The sequence below is a fragment of the Notolepis coatsorum genome, assembly GCF_963971535.1.
Source record: "Notolepis coatsorum genome assembly, chromosome: 11".
In the NCBI taxonomy this organism is placed as follows: domain Eukaryota; kingdom Metazoa; phylum Chordata; class Actinopteri; order Aulopiformes; family Paralepididae; genus Notolepis; species Notolepis coatsorum.
The window spans coordinates 32,631,722-32,654,002 of NC_140175.1; positions in this window are offsets into that span (position 1 = coordinate 32,631,722).

The following is a 22,281-nucleotide window of genomic DNA, read 5'->3' on the forward strand; positions in this document are numbered from 1 at the left end:
TTAGAATGAGTGCACGCACAGAAATATTGGGATTTATCAACCGTGCGTACACAGGTCCTATGCTCCTCCGTGTTGATAAATACCTCTTTGTTCTACCGTCAATGCTCGTGCATGATTATCCATATATGGTCATGAAACACCCCCCTTGGGATGTGAAATAATGGACTGACCCGATCGGAACTCTGAGAAACTCCACGGGAGATTGTTCACTGAGGCGCTGCCGAACCAAGAAGACACAACGCGTGTTATGGGATAAATAAAAGGCGGACTTGTACACAGTGATGTCAGATATCAACGGCTCCCTAAGACCATTGCTGCAATTCTGCCTGGACAGCTCAAAATACTAATAAAGACCGTTCGTTGACCACTGTTTGGCGTTGGTTGTGTGTCATTATAACCGTGCTGTAATATGAATGCCTTTATTAGTTGTGTTCGATTGGCTATAATATGATTTTTAGAGGCATCTATTTTGTTGTCGGTATTACCGACAACAAAATAGATGCCTCTAAAAATCATATACTATTAGGTAGCCTATATGAATTACATATAATAGCAGCCATAGCCTACATTATGCAACAGTAACTTGCGCATACCAGTGTATGCGACGGACCAGTGTATACCTTATATCATATCATATTCATATAATAGTTTACTCTATCAGCATACCAGCATGTAATATGTTCTTTGTTAGAACTCAACTCGTTATTATTTTGCACATAGATTGCAGAAATACGGGAACATTTTGATTTACATTAAAAGGCGTTGACATTGTAAAACTAAATACGTGGAATTCTGTAAGCATAATACAAGTCATATCACCCACACGATATATGCTCTGTGTCCAGAGCATGTATGCTTTTCATTCATTTGAGACACATTATTGCAAGGGTTTTGTAATACACATACACCCTGGTCTCATTGCGTTTTTTATTCTTTCTTATACAGTAAAAAGGGGGAAGAACACTATATCGTGGGTGTTCATATGACTTGTATTCTGCTTACAGCTTCGAAATTCCACTTGTTTCGTTTAACGTAAAGCCTTTTAAATATAATCAAAACGTTCCCGTGTTTCTGCGGTCTGTGCGCAAAATAATAACGAGTTGAGCTACGCGGAGCGCAGTCAGTCAGTACACCCCGTATATTCCGATAACGCTATATAAACCATGCTGCATTCATTCTGAGAGAAAGATCTATTATTCCAAATGCTATTTATAGGGTTTTGACCATAATTACACTACTGTTGCTATTTTACAATGAACTATAATGAATTACGGTTCATACAGAACATGCCAGTGTTGAAACTAATGCACAGAAGCTCATTTCCTTGTTGTAATAATATATTCTACCAACGGGCGCCAGGTACGCATGGTCCGACCTGTGCTTAAATATACGCACAAAGTCAAGCACAAGTTCAAATTGATAAATCCCACACTTTGCTTAGAAATGATCGTACGCACGGCGCACATGTATTTTATATGTTAATAAAATTGCATTTATCTATAGTCCTAATTCTGTCACTGTTTGATGTCACAAAGAAGAGTGGATCCGAAAGCTGTCTACAACATTTGTAACAGGTGATGAAAAAGTCAACAAATAATTAACAAACTGTATTAGACATTTGTTAATGATGAATAGTCTTCACTTTAGATTAGGGCATGCAATAGCATCTGCAAATGATTTATAGATGTTTTATGAATGCCTAACAAATCATTTGGTAAACATGAAAAGACAAGTCTGGTAATTGCTTCATGTGTATTCATAAAAGTCCACAAATTATAAACAAACTATTAGACATTTGTTAATGATGAATAGTCTTCACTAGATTATGGCACACAATAACACCTGCAAATAATTTATAGATCTTTTAAGAATGTTTTACAAATGATTTGTTGAACATGAACAAATAAATGGAGGTATAGTAATTTTTTAATATCCATTTTTCAAAGCATCTACAAATGTGTTACTACACATTAAATAACATTATTTAATGATGAACAAATCAAGTACAAACAATGTTGATAATGAGTTATAAATGATGTATAACTAATCTGTAAATGTTATACAAACATAGTTATAAATGATATAATAATAATTTACGAATGTATATAAATGGTCTGTTCATGATTAGTTCATTATCTACAAATACCTTATAAATATCTTATAACTGAGTGTTATTATAAAGTGTTACCGATGGAGGTAAGGATGGATGTATGTAAGGAATGATGGATATAAGGATGGATGGATATAAGGATGGATGTAAGGATGGATGTCACGTGATGGTGGTGTACGTAGGACCCAATAGCAGACAAGTAGAGATGGCAGCAAGTCCAAGGGTTTTAATGACACAAGACTAAATAAACAGAACAAGGGAACAAAAAACGAACAAAACACAACCTCAGTGACAACTGGAAGAGGGGGAAAAGTAAACACAAACACAAACTCTAAGTACTAACATGGGGAATACTTTCTTAGAAACATGGAACTTGAAACATGGAACGAGCAACATAGAGACAATGAACCGACACAGAGAACAGGCAACAAGGAACTGAAATACACGGGAACAAATGATAAACAAGAAACACCTGGGATGATTACAACTGGAGACACCTGGGAGGGGAAACAGACTGACCAATAACTACAAGAAACAACACAAGGAACTACAACTATGGGCACTGAGGTAAGCTAATGTAATACGTATAATATAGATGGTACCAATGTTGTTGTTGATGGTAAAACATTTTCTATAGGTAGTTTTATATATTATATATATATTTGATATATAATTCGATATATGATATGATATGATATATCAATTTTTTTTAAACACATTTATATTATGCATGTATAATATATTCAACATGCTCCATTGTAGAGTGCAATAGCCGAGTTTCATCGTTTGTTATTAATGCTATTAATGTTAACTCTCATGTTCCAAAATAATGGCCAGTTCTTAATATAACGTTCCTTTAAAAGATTGAATTAGAATTTTTAAAAGAACATGTGTTTCATTGTATGTTTTGCATTTCACATGTAAGAACAACAGGAAAACTCTCGAGGGCTGACGTGATATACATACACGTGGGTGTGTGTTTGTGTGTGTGTGTGTGTGTGTGTGTGTGTGTGTGTGTGTGTGTGTGTGTGTGTGTGTGTGTGTGTGTGTGTGTGTTATTTATGACTGCCCGGATCTCAGATGATAGAACTGGAAAACAGGCAGAGCTTTTTCTTTTTTTCCTCTCTCCTTTTTTTTTTTTTTTTTCAGCATCCTGCTCATTTCTTTAATACCTTCTAAAATGTAAATCCGTATGCACGCATGCATCCTGGACAATGCCCCCCGATGCGAATTTTATGTAAAACCTACCCATAACTCTACCCCACGATGGACCATATGACTCCATGTAATTTCATTACGTAAAAGGGTTGTGTTTGTTAGAGAGCGGCTGGAGGCAGGTGCAAGTGTGTGTGGTGTATGTATGTATGTGTGTGTGTGTGTGGTGGGACGGGGGGGGGGGGTTTCTTGTGTTTGTATCATACTTGTGTGTGTGTGTGTGTGTGTGTGTGTGTGTGTGTGTGAGTGTGTGTGTGTGTGAGTGAGTGAGAGGAGGTACCATCATGGACATTGTGGGAGATGCAAAGTGGACAGTGGCATTAAATAAAGGGAAGAGCCTTTCACCAACATTAGAATAATCCAAGCAAGTTGCATGCTTCCCCCCTGCCCCCCCCCCCCCCCCCCCCCACCCCCCGAGTACAAATTTAACATGCACTTATGCAGGTAGGCAATCTGAATATGGGGACAAAAAAAACACCCAATCTCAATATTTCTAATACTTTAAGGAAAGGGCATAGGGGGCCCCCTCCTGAGTGACCCCTGATCTGAGCCTCAATCAACCTGAATAAAAACATCCAAAATAAAGACGGGATGGAATTTCGCACATCAGAAATACTCACCTCAGTCTGTGCTATTATTTGATTTGCATTATTTCCTCAGACTGGTATTACACAAAGAGTAAACACTTGTGACATCGCAGACGACTCGCTTCAAAAGTCTGTACGTGACGAAAAGGTTGTGAAAAATGCATCTTTAAGCGGTGAACCTGGAAGCGTTGCTGTTACACCTGGAGGACAATATCAATGTAAGTAAACAATATGAAATGTGTTGATAACTGAAGCCCAATATGTCAGATGACAGTCTGGTCAATGTTAAGATATATAGGTCACTGGGGCGCTCCAGTAGCACACCATATAGCGTGCGCTGAGTCGCGAAGCTCTCGTCCCGGGTTCGTTTCCCAGTCCCGGCGGCCATTTACCGCATGTCTTCCCTACCTCTCCTCCCGGTCTCCCTCTCTCCTCTATCGGTCCTGCGTGGCCAGAAAAAGCTGTAAAAAACGCTAATAAAGATAATAATGAAATAAAAAGAGATATATAGGTCACTTATAGGTCCCAGGTATGGGTGTGGTTATGGGTGCTCCTAACCCTCAGGTGCCATCTTGGATTGGGGATCTATCCCTCATGGAGATTCTGCTATTGTTTGAGTAGGAAGGAGGCATTGCTTAGGCCTCCTACAAACAATCTCCAAAAACCAAGCCAAGGATAGCTCAGATGCAGTCTTTTGTCCTCTTTGCTTCTTTTTGGGATGTGGATTGGCATTGGACTTATTTCTTGTTGGACAATCAAAGGTTTAATTTGTGTTCGATGCGACTGGCTCTAAAGGGCAGTGCTGCAAGGACTGGCAGGCTGTTCTTAGTTAATATTTATGGCTTGATATTGTTTTGTTTTGTGTTGCAATGTGATGCCCCATTTGTCTGCTCCTTTTATTTAATACAGCATTTCTTTATTGACACTGTTCCAGCTTTCTCGTCTTTATTTCTGACAGGTTCAGGTATCATTTCAGGCTTGTTACAACATGCTGAAATTGAATAAACGAGTTACCCAGTTGGTTATAAATAATACATTCTGTGGTCTTTGTGTGTGTAAAAGGAACATAATCTAACATGGTGGGAACGGCAGTGGATTTAGCCTGATGTATCAGCATTCAGCACAGAACGAGGTATCGGCACATAACGAGGTATCGGCACATAACGAGGTATCGGCACATAACGAGGTATCAGAACATAATGAGGTATCAGCACATAACGAGGTATCAGCACATAACGAGGTATCGGCACATAACGAGGTATCGGCACATAACGAGGTATCAGCACATAACGAGGTATCAGCACATAACGAGGTATCAGCACATAACGAGGTATCAGCACATAACAAGGTATCGGCACATAACAAGGTATCGGCACATAACGAGGTATCAGCACATAACGAGGTATCGGCACATAATGAGGTATCAGCACATAACGAGGTATCAGCACATAACGAGGTGTTACGCACCCCAGTAAGGGGACGCAACACAAGGCCACAGACACGTTAGGTGAGGGTGCAGTGACACAAAACCATGAAACAATTTGCAAAATAATAGTATTTATTTCACAAAAAGAACCAAAACACAGCAACACAGAGAGCAAGGAGGACTACCTAGTGGCACCAAATAAAATAGTAAAAGGAAATGAAAACCCACCCCCCTTTACAGGCGCTGAACGCCCAAAAGTACAGGTGGTGGTGCTCACTCTAAAGCTGGTGTCTTTAACATCAGGTCACCTACGTGATGCAAAATGTAGACCCCAGGGTATCTTCCTGTCCTCAATGTCCCTGTGTGCGAAACAAAAGATTAATACAAAGAAAAGCAATCACCATAGGCTGGGTGACACAAGGGAAACAAATATACAAAGGGTTAATACAGAAATGTACAGCAAACTAAAGAACACCAAAACACAATGAAGTGAACCAGAGCTTTCACCTCTGAAGAGCCACTGCTCTATATACCTAAGAACCAGAGCTTTTACCTCTGAAGAGCCACTGCTCTATATACCTAAGAACCAGAGCTTTTACCTCTGAAGAGCCACTGCTCTATATACCTAAGAACCAGAGCTTTTAACTCTGAAGAGCCACTGCTCTATATACCTAACAACACACAGAATTATCACCAAAGACACAGAGAGACACCCACCACCACAATGAGCCAAAAGAGCGAACTAACACTGCACAAAATGGGATATATAAAGGGAGAGTGGATGTTGATTGCAGATCAGCTTCACCTGCCGTTGCACTGGGGTGAGTTGCTGATTGACCAGCTGGCTGCTGGTGCTGCAACTGGGAGACACCTGAGAATGGGATATGTTACACAGGAGGGAGACAAAAACAGAACAACCAAAACATGCCTATATACACGCACACACACAACAGATAACATACATAACTCCCATATATATATACACATAAGGACACTGTCCGTAACACAAGGTATCGGCACATAACGAGGTATCAGCACATAAAGAGGTATCAGCACATAACGAGGTATCAGCACATAACAAGGTATCAGCATTCAGCACATAACGAGGTATCAGCACATAATGAGGTATCGGCCCGAAACGAGGTATCAAAATGTGTGATGTTGCAGCTATAATTTCGCCGGAGGGGAAGGGGGGGGAGGGGCTTAAATAGCTAACGCTACGTGACCTGACCCTGACCAGCCTGCCGTGCGATATGGAAGGATTAAAACCACTGCAAACGTTGTGCCTGGACTTTTGAGGACATGGAAGACATGTGGACTTATCTGTGATGTGCGTGGACGAAAAGAAGAAAGTGAAACGATTTCTTGTCTGCGAGAGCAGCAGGGAACTACTGGATGAGCTGATGGGTGATACGGCTAAGGATGCATGGAAGATGGATAGCATTATCAAAAGATGCGATGATCATTGCAACCCTAGCATTAACAAGACTGTGGAATGTCATCGTTTCTTTACAAGAAACTGAGGCGCCAGTGAAACTATTGACAGTTATGTCACAGAGCTGAAAATGTTGGGGGGGGGGGGGGGAAACGTGCAACTTTGGAACTTTGAGAGACTCACTCATTCAGGATTAGATGTGTGCGTGTGGGAGTAACAACACAGGCATGAGAGAGAGACTGCTCCGCAAGATTAACATGATGTTCGACATGTGCGTACAGCTGTGCAGGGCAGCAGAGCTCTCTCGGGAAAATATTAACACATTAACTGCCACAGAGTTTGCCCGTCTCATACCACTCTCTGCCACCACTCTAAGCCTATGGAGATGTTTACCTTCTTTGCAGGGCTATAACTTTTTTAATTGTATTGCTAAATTGACATTACTATGGCCCATTCAACATCGATTATCTATCGTTCAGGATGTAGGAACGTTATACTTTTTCATTCATAGATTCATACGAAAATACCGTCTAAAATATAAATATGTTTTTATCGTTTTCTGCAGTAATTAATAAAAAAATAGTTATAGGCATAAACGCATATATAGATTATCAACTGCCGTTTGTTGCCGATACACGCTATATAAAAAATGTCAACTGTACATGATCCTAAACATTATGACTGATCATGCGCGGAAGAACGGGGGGGGGGGGTCGTTTATAATACCGTGATCGTCAGTAAATGCTTTATGTAGTATGGGTGATATATTGATCAGAGCAGTTTGCATTAATAATAATAAACAAACACGCTGAAAGTATCGTTACTATCCTCTTACCGTTCGCCGATGAGACTGGAGGAAAAAGATCCCACTTATTTGATGGCGATCTACTAGATCCATTTCTGGTTTGTATAATAATAATAAACGCCCAAATCATATCGATTATTGAGTTATGGCAATGATCCATATACACGGATGTGTGTCTAGAGTCCCGCAACAATATGTGAGTGCCGGACGCATTTTCCAGATGCACGGAGATCACCAGAGATCCATTTCCGGTTGTAACTCGCCGATCATCCACCAGGAAATTATGAATACCATGGCGAAAAAATGAAATATGATATCAATAACGTCGTACGCCGTGGTTTGGCAGAATTAGCATGACCTTGAAACACGTTGTACGACGTTATTGGCGCCAGATGTGTTAAAGAGACAAACTAGCAACACAACGGAGTGCAAGCTTTGCAGGGGAAAACGCATGAATAAAGCAAACGGATATGCCTATAAAGTCCAATGCACACAGCAGGCGATTTTTGCCAGGTGACCGACGTCTTAAGCCAGGCGACGGACAGAATTGTATCGCTTCCATTGTTATGAATGAGACAACCCACACGGCCGACGGGTGACGGCAGACAGGCGACACAGCAAGGACAATGAGGAAATAACATGACTTCTACTGGTGTATCATTTGTAATATACATTTATTCATCAATACATTCATTGATCAATAGCCTATATATTATTACCATGCTACTTATGTTAATTATTAATTAACAGGAACAATTTAAATAAATAACGTTAGTTGGAGAAGGTGTGGCCGCTTGTCATTAACTAATAAATTGATAATGCGCCACAATGCACCTACTTAGATGTTTTTATACTCGGGTAACAAAAGAAGTTGTGGATGTTGACAGAGTTGAATGTCCTTGGGCTGCAGCTGATGTAGTTTGTAAGGTTTATTGTCCAAAGAAAATTATGGTTGAGAACAGAACAGTTTGCGTCTTCCGTGAATTTTTTTTGCATAACATTACTTGTCCAATCGGTGGTAGTGAACGTATTGTAGCGATCCGTCATGCAGTAATGTCAGGAAGCATGAGGAGAGGTTCTATTCGTATAATGGTGGTTTAATTCCAGCTCAATGGGTTTTACAGGTTAATACTTCCCTTGTAATGCACAACACAGCTAACTGCTAATACGCTCGCTTCACGACAACCTAACATCCGGTCCGTCCTCCCATATCTCCCGGGGGGAAACAACACCCCCAGCTAAATTGAGCGACACATATAGCTTATTATATTACCTGAGCGGTCGTGTCTGGTGTGGGGTGCTAAGCGAGCGACAGCCGATCGCATCACCAGGCGACGTTGCTCGCCTGCTGTGTGCTTTGGACTTCAGTGTGGCAAAGAGAACCACTTTGCACTGCAGCGAGCAAGCCCCGAACATAGAAAAAAGAAACATGTGCACAATGTAGTATGAAGAGATTCTGTGTGTGACTGAAGCAGAGGTGGAGAATGTGAATGCAGTGGACACTGACAGAGGGAATGACACTCCTCGCCGGCATGCTCCTGCAGCAAAGATGTTGTAAGATTCCAAATTGACCGTGGTGCTGCTTGCAATATCATCCCAATTCATCTGCTTAATCCTGACACAAAACGGTGGTAAAGTAAAAATGAAGAAACCCAGGAAACCAGAAACCGTACCAGTTGGAGGTGATGGACAAAGACTGTACTATGCCACTACCTGAGTAAAGAGCCAGTGAGGCCATGGAACTGATACAGCAGCACTATGAGAACATTCTCGTTGTTACCTCAGAGCAAGAAAAGTATAAAAGACGGAAGGGTCATCACGTCACTCTGTAGAAGTCTGGAACCTTTCAGTTCACCCAACATTGAATTGAATAGGCCATCTCCTCGTTTATGTCATTTAAACGGGTTATTACCTTGGATGTAAGAATCATCTGCAATTTGTTACATTGCTAACGTTTGATATATTTATCTATGTATATTTCCTCAGATAGCTGGTTTATTTAGAATTTTAATACATTGTATTGGCATCTTTATTCTGATGTACATTTTTCAAGATTCTTCAAATAAACCTATACTTTCATTCATTATACCCTGGATCTCGTTTTGCATTTTTTTGGATGTGCATGTTGAAGATACTACCTGGTTTGCAGTCACTTCCCGCTAACAACCATTGAAAAAATGCTCCAAAGCCAATGTGTTTACGGTGTGTGATGTCAAGGCCACGACAAGCTACACTGTAAAAAAAAAGATTCACTCTATTATTTTACAGATTACTTTTGTTTTTCTACTTTAAGTGTAAATGCCATAAAAATACAGTAAATTACTTTTTATCAAAATATTAAGCATTAAGTTAAGCCAAAAGGTCCCCTTGTAAGGGGACCCTCCTTTTCTTTATCATAAATTGATCAATAGAGACCGTATTAGATCCCCATGTGGGATATCATTGGAAAGCCACACTCATTGGCTACAACCCTGTCCAAATATTTTTGAGATCGCCAAATGATTGACGGAGCGAGAGTCCCGGGAGTCGGGGGTGGTAATGTGTACTTTGGCGCATGCCTCACATATCGGCATGTAACTCGAGACCCGCAGAACGGGTTTTGTCACATGAAAGGGAAATCGACAGGGAACAAATAGGGCTTTAATTCTATCTATATATTGTATTAAAAGAAATGCACACCCGAGCCGCTAGAGGTTGGCAAAGTGGCATCGCGAATCGTCCTCATGAGGGCCCACTTGGCTGTTAACACATCCACCGCCATAAACGGCTTACGACGGGTTTGCTGATCATGCGAATTCCGCCAAGCCACGGCGTACGACGTTATTGATATTTAATTTTTTCGCCATGGTATTCATAATTCCGCCACCCAGCCTTGGCTGAGACAGTGGGACTCGGCACAACCGTGCAACGCTTCAATACCGCCGCCTGGTGGATGAGCTCATTGAGCGAAATCAAAAGAACCTCAATGTTTTCATGGTGTTATTCACTGGCACAGATGCAAAAATAATAATAAAATAATAATAATTTATATTCTCCTTTTTTTCCATTACAATTTACTCAAGCCTAGTAACAGACACAATATTTCTGACACTGGAAATACATAGCCCCAGGTCCCTAGATGTTCCTAGATACCAAGAACATGCAAATTGGCCTTGTAGAAGTGGAGTAATCTTCTATTTACTTAGGCTTGTACCGTTAGGCGAAATTTCTGAAAATAGGGCTACAGTTTAACAGGGTAAGTCATTGGGCGCCACGCCCTTTCCCCATCTGTACTGAATGGCGCCAGCGTTATTGACCATTTTAGCGATGTTTGCAGACCCATCGTGTGTTCTGTATTATAGCTATGGAGACAATAGTATGGCTCATTTGACAGGCATTGTTCATAGTCCATGCCTGACTAATCAGTTAATTTCTACATACTGTAGTTTGTGCGCTATTACACGCTAAACATCACCCCTTTCCAAAATAATCCAGTATTTTTTCATAGATCGCGAGATATGACGCGTTATATGGAATATGCCCAAATCGTTCTGGTTGATCGCCTGAAACCCCAAATACTTCCAAATCAAAGGTATATACCATGTACATAATGTGTCTTCACAAAATCATCAAGGGGGGGGGGGGGGTCGTTTTAACTAGAAACTGCGATCGTGTTTGTCAAGCATGTTTTATGTCCGGTAAAACACGACACTGTGATCGGTACAGAAGCATGTTTTACAAAAAAAGAATACCAGCTGGTATTTTCACTATAAAAACATATTTCTAAAAGACCGGAAGTGGATGAAAACTGCCCGGATTAGCTTTGAGCTAACGATCTTTGCCGACGCATACTTGATGTATTCATTCCATTCTAAACGTAACGTTAGTTTACAAAACATTACCTGTCTATATAACGTTGAGGAACAAATTATAAAGTGTGTGAATGTGTGTTTTGGTGAACATTGGACTGCAAAGCAGAAAATGCATTGCAGTTACAGACAGTAGCTAAATAGTTAGCTGCCCTTCTTTCTCAAACCGAACTAATCACTCTAGTTTCCAGAGCTGATGTGATAGTAACATGGTCGTGGTGTGAATTACCTCTAAATTAAAGTATTTTTGAATGACACAACAGTAATAAGAAGGATGGCTACTGGCATGCACAATAATGCTTAGTATCTACAGATATGTAGAGGATTATATGCAGGTATGTAGACACATGTGGATATATATATATATATATACAGTACATTAAGAATAAATATACAATGTACTGTGTTACAAAGGGTCAGATTAAACCGAATATATATATTTATTGCCTGAGATCCCATGTATAATATTTGTATATCGTTTGATATCCCTTGTATATTCTTTGTACATATACACTGAATATCCCTTTAGTCTACAGGACAGACCATAATATTCATTCTCCTATTGGAAGCGATCCCCTAGGCGCCAGTGACTTACCCCTAGAGCTGACTTGAAAGCTACCGACACGAACATGTCCCAACTAGCCCCGGTTCCGCGTAGGAATACGGCTACCGAAATACGAATGGTACTATTTGTTCACCGTGCACATAAATAGGGCGCAAGAAATGTAGAACTCCTCTTAGTCCCTTGTCCCGTTCAGTCTCGTTCAGTTCCAGTTATCCAAGTGACGTCTCTCCCCACTACGCAACGTGGGCAGAGTAGGGCTTGCATCGCCCCAAGATAGAGTCTCGTGTTATCCTAATACGTTTGTTTAACGTATCGTTCGCTATTTATTAGTAAACCTTCATTACGAGTCAAAGACCACGTGAAGTGGGTAATTGTGCGTCTACATAGAGCATTTATTGCCGCGTACTAATAGGATAGTAACGTCAAGTTCAACCGTGCACTACCGTGCACCGGAGGATACCTACACAGGACCAGCAGAGCCACTTTCCGGCAAGGATTATTATTCTTCATTGCTTTGACCAAGCTGCTGGAGCAGAGAACCGCCTACCCCACTGCTACTGTGGGATCTACACCTGCCCGTGAGACCATCACTCGAGCCCGTCTCTGTCGTACCAGAGGCTCCACGGCTTTCACCTACGCGGCGCGCACCCTGGGACCAGGCTGCCTTTCCCCGCTGCTCCAGGGAGTAAGATCGCCTCCGTGGACCATTGACTTTCATAGAGCATTGCCTCCCCCTGCTGGCTTACAACCGGTAGTACACCCCCCCTCCCCAGAATACCAGATCTAATTCCTAACATTCCATATTGATTTACTTACGTACATTCTTTGCCTTATAAGCGCACCAAAGTAATGTAATATAATATTCTTTATGTAATAAATATTCTAAACAAGTATTTGTGTGGAAACCGTTTCATTGTGGAAGTGTTGTCATCTAATATACTTGTGTACAGTAAGGCCAGTAATGTACATACACGGTAGTAGTTTAATGATACTAATACTTGATTAATACAGTCAGGGAATTGTACCCCTCAGTTACAATTGGTCCTTCGAGCCGGAGAATAATTAGCGTAATATTAATATAATATTAATATTGACATGGCCGATGACGAACACTCCACAAACGGTTCTCCTAAGCTAGATCGCCCGCAGCGCAGACGGCAGCCACCTCCCTATCTAGAGGCATACTCTGTCAGTCCAATACCTAGCTTTAAAGGGAAGTTAAACGCGGAAAAAGTAGAAAGTAAAATTATGTCCGACCCTAACAACCAGGCTACCCCGCCAACAGAGGCCCTAGTGGGTTCTAATGTAACTGACCAAGCTCACGGTGGGGACCAGGAGGGAACTGACACGACTTTACCCCCAGACAATACCGAAGAAATAGTCCCCGATCAGCTCCGGGAGGAAGACAACCCTAAAGAGACGCGCACCCAGGAGACGGATCTCCTCGGTACGCAACAGGAGAACGGATCTCCAACAAGTACTGCCGGGAGCCGATCGCCCCGAACGGCGTCTTCCCCCAGCGAGGCGGACAAGATGCTGGCGCAGGCACTCATCGCCACCCTGGCAGCCTCCACCGAACGCGATCGACTTCAAGCGCAACAGACGTGCGAGCGCGAACATTTTGCAGGCGAGCGAGAGCGCTTCCAGGCGCAACAAAGGAGTGAAGACGACCGAATAAGACTGGAGACCAGACGCCTCCAGACAGAAGAGAACATTGAGAGAAGCCGCGCGCGACGCAGCCCATGCCCGGCGCGAGGCAGAGCGCGACCGGCTGCAGGCGGAGCTGATGGACAAACTGGTTGCCATGGCGACACCCCCTCACTCCGCACGGAGCTCTCAGAGATCGTCAAGACATGGGTCTAGGACACATTCCCCTACCCGACAAAGCGACCCGGGACCCCGCCAACAGGAGGATCCTGTCCACGTCTCGGAACCCCCTCCCCGGCCGGTCCATACGAGACCTAGCAACCGGGAAGAACCGGACCACGCCGAGAGACTGAACAGAAGACTCCAGGTCCTAGCAGAGGGAGAGGAGGAGGAGGAGGAGGAGTGTCAAGCCGACCAGCAGCAACGTGCTCTGGCCCAGGAGGCCCAGTACAGCCCCGACCAGCAGCAACGTACTCAGGACCAGGAGGTCCAGTACAGCCCAGAAGTCAGCCCCGAGGCCCTGCGCTACAAACCCCCGACTCAACTCACGGGTGAGTTTGACGCACCGTCAGCCCCGAGGAACAGCACCTGGGTACCCGACCTTCGGTACCCACCAAGTACCAGCCCAAGACGACACGCAAGAGGAGACTCGCCTAGGAGGCCTCTCCCCCAACGCTCACCGATGTGCCAGTCATCCATGGCATCATACATTGGCACACCGACGTTTCCAGACTTCACCCATGAGAATCGAGCACAGTATACGGAGCTCCGGATGTGCTTAGAGACAATGATGGTGGATGTCGCTGATGAACGCCACAAGTATGCAATATTACTGCAGCACCTGAAAGTGCCCCGAGCGCACAATATAGCGCTAGCCTATGCCACCTCTACGACCCCATACACCGCGGCTCTAGCAGCGCTGGACCAGAGATATGGACGTATATGGGATTACGTAATAGAAGAGATAAGGCATATTGACCGCTTACCCCCAGTAACAGACAATCGCTCACTAGACGACCTGTCTATAAAAGTACAGTCCCTGGTAGGGATGCTGGGAGCGCAACGAGAAAAGGGTATGCACGAGCTATACGCCAACTCTAACGTCGAGAGGATTTTAGAGAAGCTGCCGCCCGCCAGACAGGAGCGCTTCAGGCGGCAAAGAGATCACCGTGATCCTAACGGTCCAGAACCATCCCTCCTAGACTTGGCCGACTTCCTGGCGAGAGAAGTCAGCAGCCTACGATTGGATACGTTCGTGCGGAGCACACCAAGCTCCAGAGAGGGACCTAGGAGAGTAAACGATGGCCGAAGATCGGTGACTGTTATGCACCAAGCCGAATCAGTACCGCAGCACCAGAACCACAACACCCCCTCGACGAAAGAGGACCAGTGGAAGATTGAGTGCCAGTACTGTGAGGGAGAACATCGGCTCTATCAGTGCGAAGATTTCAAGAAGCTGACCACGGATGATGTGAGCCAGTGGGTCAAGGACCACCGCCGCTGCTTCCGCTGCGCGCGCAGCCACCTAGCAGCTGAGTGCCGCTTGAAAAAGAAGTGCAGCAGGTGCGGTGGCACCCACCTGGAGGTCCTGCATGACATCAACAAGCGTCAGCCAGGACAACCGAGTGGGCCCGTCGCGGTAATGTACCATGCCGAGGCGGTGGCACCAGAACCAAAGTTCCACCCGACCGCTCCCTGGTGTCCCGACTGCTACGGCAGACACTCAAGTCAAGTCAAGTCAAGAGTTTTAATTGTCACGGCATACAGGTATACAATGAAATGCGGGTGGTCTTGCCCGCAACGATGTGCAATACAGTGGTACATATAATAGAATCAAAAGAAGAAACAACATTGTGCAGTAACAGGTAGCAGGTAACATGGAGTGACATCTCGGTATCTGTACATAGTTATTTACAGCGCATGTGTGACATGCTAGTTAGCTTTGGTAGTGCAATACACTGTTCCTGTTATTCTAATTTAAAGTGTCCTTTCCTTTGGCCATAAGTGTGCGTGTGTGCGACATGAGTGTGTGCCCGCTCATGTTAAAGTGTTAAGTGGCTGCTCGTGTGTGAGCGTGCACAGTGTGCGTGTCGTGTGTGTGTTCATGTGTGCTTGTGTGTGGACAGTTCAATGTTCTGAGCACTCAATGTACATTGTTCATGGCTCTGATGGCCTGGGGGAAGAAGCTGAGCCTAAGCCGCTCTGTCCTAGTAGCTGGGATTTGCAGGCGTCTGCCTGACCTCAGCAGCTGAAACAGGCTGTTATTGGGGTGGTGAGGGTCTTTCATTATTGGGAGTCTGGGAGTCAAGGTGCGACTCGTACCATATAGAGTCTACGTCACCACCCACAGGAGTGCTCCACATTGACCAGCACAGCGGGACCCCCCGTGTGCTCCTCAAAGTGGTCAGAGTGCTCCTGAGCCACGAGGACAAGGTCCTGGACACTTACGCCGTCCTGGACGATGGGTCCGGAAAGACTCTCCTCCTCGCTTCCGCAGCAGCCCAGTTGGGCCTGCGGGGTGTCAAAGATACAATGACCATACGCACCATCAGAAGGGACCAGAAGACCATAAAGGGTGAAAAGGTCTCCTTCGAGATAGCAGCGGTGGACCAGCCCGAGAAGCATTATAGTATAAGCAACGTCTTCACCAGCCACGACATAGGCCTGTCGCAGTACACCTACCCCATCCCACAGCTGATGGCTAAGTATGGGCACCTACGTCAACTACCTATACCGCTTATCGACGGCGCCACACCGACCCTGCTCATCGGCTCCGACCACGCGGACCTCATTCTCCCAATTGAGGCGGCCCACGTCGGACCCAAAGGATGCCCGGTCGCGGTTCAGACCCGACTGGGATGGACGCTCCAGGGCCCCCTCTACGGACTTGACAGTCAACCCACGTCTACAAGCTGCCTACACACAGAGGCGAGCGACACCGGCCTCTCCCCCGTACAGCAGAGGCTATTGACATTAAGCGAGAGGCCCGTGAGAGAACCGTGGGTACCAGAGGGAGTTCGGAACTCCACCCCCCTCAGCTGCGCTCCAGACGTAGCTGACCTCGAACCCAGCACCCCAAGCGACTCCTTGACGGGGCGGCCGGGACCGGCCCCTCCTCAGATGGGGTACAGAGCAAACAAGAGAGACAGACGGAGGAGGAGGAGGCACAGCCAAGCACAGATCAAAGCAGTCTCAGGCCCGCTCCTTCCTAAGCCCCCCTTCATCTCGTCTAGTCGTCATGACCATAGACCAGTCACTACCCCGAGCTGCGTGGCCGGCCGGCCGCGTAAGCAAAGTGACCACTGGTGCCGACGGAAAGGTCAGAGTGGCAGAAGTGCTCGGCCAAGGGCGGATCTACAACCGACCCGTGGCGAGGCTGATAGAGTCGCCAAGGCTCCCCGACTCGCCTAATGACGACCATGACCCCTGACTTTGTGAACTGCCCGACCCCTCACAACGGACATTGAGTAGTGGACAGTGCGGTTAATCTGCCTCTGCTTAGCTAATTAGGTGGGACTAATTAGGGGGCGGCTGTTACAAAGGGTCAGATTAAACCGAATATATATATTTATTGCCTGAGATCCCATGTATAATATTTGTATATCGTTTGATATCCCTTGTATATTCTTTGTACATATACACTGAATATCCCTTTAGTCTACAGGACAGACCATAATATTCGTTCTCCTATTGGAAGCGATCCCCTAGGCGCCAGTGACTTACCCCTAGAGCTGACTTGAAAGCTACCGACACGAACATGTCCCAACTAGCCCCGGTTCCGCGTAGGAATACGGCTACCGAAATACGAATGGTACTATTTGTTCACCGTGCACATAAATAGGGCGCAAGAAATGTAGAACTCCTCTTAGTCCCTTGTCCCGTTCAGTCTCGTTCAGTTCCAGTTATCCAAGTGACGTCTCTCCCCACTACGCAACGTGGGCAGAGTAGGGCTCGCATCGCCCCAAGATAGAGTCTCGTGTTATCCTAATACGTTTGTTTAACGTATCGTTCGCTATTTATTAGTAAACCTTCATTACGAGTCAAAGACCACGTGAAGTGGGTAATTGTGCGTCTACATAGAGCATTTATTGCCGCGTACTAATAGGATAGTAACGTCAAGTTCAACCGTGCACTACCGCGCACCGGAGGATACCTACACCGGACCAGCAGAGCCACTTTCCGGCAAGGATTATTATTCTTCATTGCTTTGACCAAGCTGCTGGAGCAGAGAACCGCCTACCCCACTGCTACTGTGGGATCTACACCTGCCCGTGAGACCATCACTCGAGCCCGTCTCTGTCGTACCAGAGGCTCCACGGCTTTCACCTACGCGGCGCGCACCCTGGGACCAGGCTGCCTTTCCCCGCTGCTCCAGGGAGTAAGATCGCCTCCGTGGACCATTGACTTTCATAGAGCATTGCCTCCCCCTGCTGGCTTACAACCGGTAGTACACCCCCCCTCCCCAGAATACCAGATCTAATTCCTAACATTCCATATTGATTTACTTACGTACATTCTTTGCCTTATAAGCGCACCAAAGTAATGTAATATAATATTCTTTATGTAATAAATATTCTAAACGAGTATTTGTGTGGAAACCGTTTCATTGTGGAAGTGTTGTCATCTAATATACTTGTGTACAGTAAGGCCAGTAATGTACATACACGGTAGTAGTTTAATGATACTAATACTTGATTAATACAGTCAGGGAATTGTACCCCTCAGTTACATACTGTATATATATATACAGTATATATATATATATGTGTGTCTACATACCTGCATATAATCCTCCTACATATCTGTAGATACTATATCTGTACATATCCCTTACCTATACTCTTACTCAGTGGCGTCATTTCAATAAAAGCCAAGGTATGGCAGGGAGGGGGGGGGGGGGGGGGGGGTTCCCCCCCTTGGTGTTTTTTTTTGTCAAATCAGTTGTGCAATAGTCACTTTTTGTGAGTTGTTTCTATACAATTCACTTATATGACATTTAGGTATGACACAGGACTACACAAGCATTTTTAGTATAGAAATGTGGCAACAGACTAAAGCAGGGAACCACAATATTTTGCATACAAAGTATGCAGAATGTAATATCATAACTGTCTATTATTTTTCTTGCAATTGAGCCAATTTTCCTTAGGTACGGTTTTGAGGTGTGCGTTCAACAGAATGTATCAAAAACACATTCACAAAAAGTATGGGTTACTGAATGCTGAACTGCACTGTTATAATCACTAAGCGATTGTAAGACCTTACCTGTGTCCCTATATCACTTTTCTCTGCTGCCCTTTGATTAAAAAACGTCCCTATGTCCATTTCCCTTTTTTTGGGCATATTTCAGTTAGTCACAGTAAAAGTCACCTAGTAAAAGTGAGATAGTTGACAATATCAAAACATGCTAGGGCTGTACCGAATAATTCGAAGCTTCGTTCAGAATGTTGACATTCGAATTCTAAATCAACATAAAAAAAAATTATAAAAAAAAAAAAAAAAAAAAAAATCTTTACATTTTTTTCTTTTAATTTGCCAAGGTATCCACATGTGTCTACATACCTGCATATAATCCTGTATACTGTGTCATTCAAAAATACTTTAATTTAGAGGTAATTCACACCACGACCATGTTACTATCACATCAGCTCTGGAAACTAGAGTGATTAATTCGGTTTGAGAAAGAAGGGCAGCTAACTATTTAGCTACTGTCTGTAACTGCAATGCATTTTCTGCTTTGCAGTCCAACGTTCACCAAAACACACACTCACACACTTTATAATTTGTTCCTCAACCTATAGACAGGTAATGTTTTTTAAACTAATGTTACGTTTAGAATGGAATGAATACATCAAGTATGCGTCGGCAAAGATCGTTAGCTCAAAGCTAATCCGGGCAGTTTTCATCCACTTCCGGTCTTTTAGAAATATGTTTTTATAGTGAAAATCATTACCAAAACTTCTGGAAAAACCTCACGGGAGCATTATAGACTGTCATACAAATGTACAAATGCTATAAGGTGGCAAGAAATGCACTATAAACAATACTTTGTGGCGTCGTTTCTTGCGCTAGCTTCTGTTAGCCAGCATTAGCCTTCATTAGCGTGGGTGGGTGGCAGAGCTAATGCTGGATGCCCAGTCAGGCTCCTCTAACGCTGGGTAAAAAAAGCACTACAGCCCAGTGATTTAAAATGATTTAGCCTACCTATTTAGCCTACCAACTTCAGCCACCTTCTCTTCTCTTTGTCGTCGGGAGGAAAGCGGTAATAAGATACCGTTTTGTTGACATGGTTCCGTAAAAAGCTAACACGGAACACAGCACAGCACTGCACCATTTTAATGCCTTTTGATATCCCGTCTCGAAGCAGATGGACACGGAAATCAATGGCGGGAACAAAATTACATCAGACTTGCCATCACTATAGAACGGGGATCAAAGGAAAAATATCAAAGGATCAAAACCAGAGAATTCTCGGGTTTTGGCACTCAACGGTTGGCGAGATAACCCAACTTATCTCGGGTATGGCGCCCAATGAGTTAAATAAAGGTTGTAATCTGTAAATGTATGAACTTTTTTTTTAAGGATTATTCCATTGCTTAATTGTCTTGAATGTAAAATTACATTGAATTATATGTAAAAACACCAAAAGGCAGCTGAGCGTGATCATGATGAGAAGCTGAGACTACTCTATATCTTGGCCGATGCAGATAAAAGGGCCTGAAACTAAAGCAGACAAGTTCAAACTGAGACAAAAGGAGGCAGCATGCATAGGACACCTCCTGATGGTGTGACCTGTGATAGGGACACCATACAGCTGCGAGTGCCATCCTTCGGATGAGACGCTAAACCGAGGTCCTGACTGAATTCGGTCATTAAAGAACCCAAGACGCCTATCGTAAAGATAGGGGGTTCCCCGACATTCTGGGCCAAATTCCCAATCAGGTATCTGACATCAAGGCCACCTAATCATCCCTTCCCCTTAATTGACTGATATCAATCCCTGTCTCCTGAGCCATTCAGCCATTGTGCAGCGTGATGTGTGCCGGTGTAACGGAGGTACCGCAGTATATCCACAGTCACGGGTACAAGTAGTGACGTGGCTGTGGATGGTAAGCGGTACTGCAAGTAAACTCACTCCCCAGAGGCATCCAGACCCGGAAGCAAGAAGTGAATTCACTTCTTGCTTAGTGGTCTGTGATGCCGCCCGTGACGCGGGCGTCCGGGGTTGAACTCCCACTCAGGGCGATCCCTTAACAGGGGTCGAATCGACTAAAAAACACAACGCAGACAAGATCACACCGGCTACACCGGGTGCCAGTGTATGGCAGCCATTGAGCCTGCGTAGCCCAAGGTTGGGTGCTACGCTACCAGTGGTGGTGAAGGTGGCAATTTCCACGCTACATTGTAAAGCACTTCGAGTGTCTAGAAAAGTGCTATATAAATGCAATTAATTATTATTATTATTATTATTATTATTATTATTATTATTATTATTATTATTATTATTATTATTATTATTATTATTATTATTATTATTATTATTATTATTATTATTATTATTATTATTATTATTATTATTATTATTATTATTATTATTATTATTATTATTATTATTATTATTATTATTATTATTATTATTATTATTATTATTATTATTATTATTATTATTATTATTATTATTATTATTATTATTATTATTATTATTATTATTATTATTATTATTATTATTATTATTATTATTATTATTATTATTATTATTATTATTATTATTATTATTATTATTATTATTATTATTATTATTATTATTATTATTATTATTATTATTATTATTATTATTATTATTATTATTATTATTATTATTATTATTATTATTATTATTATTATTATTATTATTATTATTATTATTATTATTATTATTATTATTATTATTATGGTGGATGGACTAAAGAAGATAGATTCTGAAAAGGTGTGTGTCATCAAACAGATGCCAAAACCAACAGATATGAACGCAGTGGGTATGGTAAATGACCAGGGTCAGGTGTTGAGGTAATTGACACACACAAGTCTGTGAGTGAAACTGGACAGCACAACATAAGGAAGCCTTCCTCACACTGAAAATTGCAAATGCTCCAGTTATTTTCAAAGTGATCACAAGCCGTTAGAGAAATAGTGATAAAGCCACTACTAAGTGCACCCAAAATATTAAAAAAAAAAATATACTGTGCATACACAAGTATGATCTGGAAATCGTGTACTTACTAGGGAAAGACATGTTGCTTGAGAACTCCTTGAGCAGAGTCTCTCTTCCTGAGTGATCATCCTATGGCTCAGTGGAAACTGAAATAGAGACTGTTAATATGGTACAGCACTTGCTTACCTCTGAAGACGGACTCAATGCAAGCCGCTTTGAGACAAAATAGGATAAAACACTGCAGATTTGCATCAAAACAATGCTCCAGCCAGGGATGGCCCAATGACTAGACGCAGACACCGAGTGAAATCAGGCCATACTTCTCATTCCAGGAGGAGCTGAGCTATCCAGGGGGCAGGGATGTTTCTAGCTTTTTGGGGGTCCTATGCGAAATCTTGTTTGGGGGCCCCTATTTTGTGAAACTATGGTGGGGCGATTCCAAACCCTTTAAG